Source organism: Acomys minous (assembly GCF_964271855.1).
Source record: "Acomys minous genome assembly, chromosome: 4".
Lineage (NCBI taxonomy): Eukaryota > Metazoa > Chordata > Mammalia > Rodentia > Muridae > Acomys > Acomys minous.
The window spans coordinates 91108600-91113585 of NC_140486.1; the positions used below are offsets into that span (position 1 = coordinate 91108600).

Genomic DNA, 4986 nt, shown 5'->3' on the forward strand with positions numbered 1-4986 from the left:
GTATCTTTAGGTACAGGTATGTGTGCCCACGTATGTGCCACTGGAAGCTGGAGACTGACCTCAGCTGCCTTCCTCTCTACCATTTCTCCCTCTTCCTTCTGAAGCTAGGGTTCCTCCCTGAAGCTGGACCTTCCCGTTTGGGCTCTGCTGGCTGGCTGAGAGTTTCAGGGTTCCTCCAGTCTCCACTAACCCCACTGGGGCTACAAGTGCACACTGCTGCGCTCAGCTCATACATGCGTGCTGGAGATTTGAACTCAGGTCCTCATGCTTATAGAGTATGAACTTTTTCCGCCAAGTCATCTCCATGCCCTTTCTTTTTCTTTTCTTTTTGTCCCTGTATTTCTTCCCTTCTTTTTTTTTTTTTTTTTTTTTTTTTTGTGGTCACTAAAAGACTAAGTTGTCACCTAAAATATAAGACCTGGTTATCAACTTAGTATATTCTCCTACCTCATGGAGCAGGAGTGATCGTGTTATAACATCTTTGGTTTAGAAGGCTCCAGATCGCCAGACCTCTGTGATAATATGACATCATAGGATATCATTCATAGTTTGTAAAAATTCTGCTCCAATTGTGTTTTGGATTGATTTTTTTTTTATTTAGATTTTGATCACCTGTCATTCCAAGAATCATGCTTTAGGATACAGAATTTCATGAAGTTCAGAATTACCCATAAATACGTTAAATTTTTTTTGTTTGTTTTGTCTTTGAAAGCCTTCAGGTTATTGGGTCTATGTGACTCAAGAGATTTGTTTTGTTTTATTTGGGGCAATTTTAGCCACTCTGTGATCTATTTATCCTGCACCTGGCCAAATACATTTGCTCTGACCCATTTCTTAGACAGCTGTTTTCTGTTTACTTTCCAGGGAGAAAACTGCTTGGTCAGCCAAAGAAAATACTGCAAGTGCCAGCAAGTGATCTCTTAGCAAACCAACTGGACTGCGAGCCTCTTCACTAGGTCTTAGAGCATCCGAATTCAAGTCCCCTCAGGTAGGATTGAATAAGGAGGAAAATATTCAGACTTTACTTCAACTGATAAATAACATGCTTCCCATACAAATGAAACCTCAAAATGGGACTAACACTTGCACTCCTGACTGGAAGTCCTAATATGCCCTATTTTCTTCCCTCTCTTTCCTTCATTACAGAATCGGCACAGGAAAACATCCATTCTGGGCTGGCATACAGCCATCTCCGGCATGGAGAGCAACAAAGCCTTTAATAGCTACACAATAAAGCATTTCACAAAGCTGTGGAAAGACAGTCCTGGTGAAAGCAAGCTACTCTCCGGCGCCATTTCAGCTACAACTTAGCTGTCACAGTCAGGGTGGCGGGGGAGCCACCACCTTAGGGAATGCCATAGTTTACAGATTGATTGATTGATTGATTGGTTGATTGATTGATTTTTGGGTTTTAGAGACAGGGTTTCTCAAGATAGGGTTCCTCTGTGCAGCCTTGGCTGTCCTGGACTCACTTGTAGACCAGGCTAGCCTCGAACTCACAAAGATCCACCTGCCTCTGCCTCTCAAGTACTGGGATTAAAGGCATGCGCCACCATGCCTGGCTAGTTTACAGACTGAAATTATACCCCACCCCCATTTGGGTGCTTAAGACCTAGCTTCCAGTGCCTCAGATGTGACTGTGTTCAGGGACAGGAATTTAAAAGAAGTAATTGGGTTAAAATGAGGTCATTAGTATCGATGGTAGTCTACTGTGAGTAGTAACCTCAGACACAGAGGGAAGTCAAAGTGAAGACTTGGGGAGAAAATGCTTACCTGTAAGTGTGGGAGGGAGGGAGCCTCAAAAGAAGCTGATCTTGATGATACCTTGAACTTGGATTTCAGCTTCTCACACTGTAGGGAAATTATTTCAACACTCAACCCAACCAGTCTGTGGCATTTTTGTTGTGGCACTTGTATACCCATTCAGCTACAGTGATGGGCAACCCCAATGTTTGGATTATTAGAAGGCTGGTTCTTTGAAGCCAGACATTCAAAATGTAGCACGTGTCGAGCCCCATGCCTGCACCTCGTGGCTAATCAGGCTTCTCTCCCTGAGTGGATGAACGCTTCCCTCCATCCACTCTCGGACTTAGTTATTTTCAAACTCACATACAAGTTATTATAACCTAAATTAGTCCCAGCAGGAAGTAACTAGAGAGCTAGCATCTTTCTGTGAATGCACACGTGCATTAATAACTGATAAATATTCTAATAAGTGTTTTAAAGGTCAACAAGAGGCAAATTCTTAGCATGGCAGAGGAACTGTGTAAATAAGCTGCGTGGGAGAAATTCGGAGCCTATTTATGTCATGTCCCGAGGCAGAGGATTTTTATGAATCTGTCAGGAGCAGTGAGTGCCTGTCCTGGACAAGTTTGGGGGTGGGGGTAGGGGGCATGCTTCTTCCTTTAATCCAGCATATGTATTTGAGAAAATTCCCATGGAAAAAAATGTATTAAGCACAGGAAATGGAGAGCATTGACTTAGGATTGAAGTAAGTGGAGCAAGATGACTTTTCAGTCCGCGTGACATTACCTCACCCTGTCTGTGGGATTTGGGTTCTCTGGGATAACAGTGCTCCACCTGGATTTCCTAGCATCTTTTGGAAGGAGGGCGTAGAAAGAGTTGGGAGGAGCAAACAGAGGAGTCCCAGGCTGCTTCTGCATCTGCCACCGAGACTAAGACTCGAAGTCTTGATAAAGTGTTCCTCTGAGACAACTTGGAGGACGCATGCTCAAAGCATACCTGACTTCGTTTCTTTGAAAGCGGTGTGCTTGTTCCACTTGTTAATACAGCGTGTGTGTTGTTACACGTTCTCCCCGAAGAGGGTTTGGAAGAATGACTTTAAAATTCACTTTCTTCTCATGAGTTAACCTGTGTCTTCCATGTACACAGTCTTGGTGAGTAGGATATGGGAGGTGTGTAGGTCTTTCCTGCCTTAAACATATATGTATCTGTCCACTGTGCCACTCTAGGGTTTCAAAATAATCATTGATTTTGTGTGTGCAAAGGAGCAGGTGGCAGGCACTGCTTATACTTAGAGCCACAAGGCCAACTTTCCTGAAACTTCTCCAAGGCTCACATGTTAAACAGGAACATATGGGTTCTATCTTTTTTCTAGTGTTGGGCTCAGAAGTCTCTGTTTCCATGCTCAATTGGACTTACATTCCAAGATATGATCAGGTGTGACCCTTTACATCCTAGCAAAAGTATAATGTGTGTGAGGGGCTTAGCATTCAGTGTTTTGACTTCTGTTCCTCCTTATGTATAACCACAAATATATGGGATAAACTAGGGCAAAGGTCTTTTCCTCATGGCCTCCATAGGAAGGTGTTTGCTCCGCAAAGCCTTTCCTTTCACTTCAGTTTATTTTCTTTGTACTAAATTTAAGCCAAATTAAAATAAATTCATACTGCTTAAGATAATAAGTTTGAGATGATCTAACAAAGCCCCCTTTCTACCTGGTACTTCTTAAAATAGCTTTTCACCTGAGCAATCAGCGAGTATGAATTCTGAGTAGTGGAATTTAGTGCCCTCATCTCTTCATGTTTTGTTTGTTTCTGCTTTCTCCTTGAACACGTCCCAGATTGCTTAAAGTAGCTTTGTCATGTAAACATACATTATGTAAGACCTATACAATTATTTTTCTCCAAAACAAATCAGACATCCACATCTAAGTGAATTCATAAACATATCTAAGATTTCTCTCTCTCTCTCTCTCTCTCTCTCTCTCTCTCTCTCTCTCTTTCTCTCTCTCTCTCTCTCTCATATTGGTGAAAGGGGGCTTTGCAGCTCAGACCAGACACAGATGATTGTGCTTTGGGACAAGCTGCATATACTGTCCTGAGGAGGGTGCAGAGTGGTCAGCTTGAAGGCTCACTGAAACCCCTGGAGATGGACCAAACATCCCACAATCCCTTGCATTGTCTATGCAGACTTTTGTCCTTAACATGCTGGTGACCTCTGGGTGAGAAGACACCTCATCTCATTGGATTTCCTCAACTAGAAAGCACAAGGCCTGAACTATCAGATGATTTCTGAGGTCTCTCCCTCCATCTGTATGCTGGGACTTTGTGACTTGCGGTCTCCAGAAGCCATTGTGCTAACTATGGAGAGAATACTGAGCCTATGGCTGAGGCCTATCTTCCACGCACAGCCAGTCACTGTGTAAAGGGTTCCTGTGGATCACGGCATGCCTTGAAACTAGGTAGCAGCGCACCTTTTGGACTTCAGCTCACTGTGTTGATCCTAAGTGTGAGACAGCCCTGGCTCTAGATTCCTTTGTCCTGGCTTTGCCTCCTATTCATGGCTTTATTATTGTTGCAGTATTGTTACATAGTTTTAAGGCAAGTGTGGCAACAAGTAGGGCATAGGAGTGGACATTACCAGGACAGGCCAGCTCTCCTAATTTCCAGGGCCCAGCTATGTCCGAGGCTACACACAGATATGTGAACACATCACGCACAGGCTCGCTTTCCAAACAGAACATTCTCAAAGACTGCTTTTCAAAAATAAAGAAAAACGTATGCATCTATTTGGTAACTTCTTTAATAATCACGGCAACTAAAAATAATTAAAATCGTTATGCACATGGAAGTTTTTTCCTACATGTAGGTCTGTGGACTCTGTGCACGTCTGGTAGCCACTGAGCTCAGAAGAAGGCATAGTATCCCCCAAGGCTGGAGTTACAGCTGTGAGCTGCCACCTAGATGCGGGGAGCTAAACCTGGGTCCTCTGGGGCTCTCTGCATTGTTCCGTCTCTCCAGCCCCGACTAAAGCAATTTGTAAGAAAACGTTTACATGATGGTTGTGGGGGTGGCACAAGGAAAATGTACTGACTCTGACTATCAAAACACAATATCAATAACATCAAAAGGATCAGTAAACAGAGTCATTGTAGGATAGGTTAATATATGTAGGCCCTAAATATATTTAGTTATAATTTACCAGATTACCTCATGCTAGATAATTGCTGATGGCGTCTGTCAA

The 4986-nt window shown here is 43.2% G+C and overlaps 1 long non-coding RNA gene across 1 annotated transcript in view; it reads left to right on the forward strand.

Moving 5' to 3' along the window:
• The window catches only part of LOC311596104, a 27737-nt gene extending 26486 nt beyond the window's left edge, over nucleotides 1-1251 (forward strand). The window contains exons 2-3 of the long non-coding RNA XR_014778710.1: nucleotides 865-988; nucleotides 1147-1251. This is a non-coding gene — a long non-coding RNA (uncharacterized lncRNA). The remainder of the gene's footprint in view (nucleotides 1-864; nucleotides 989-1146) is intronic.
• Nucleotides 1252-4986: the final 3735 nt, after the last annotated feature.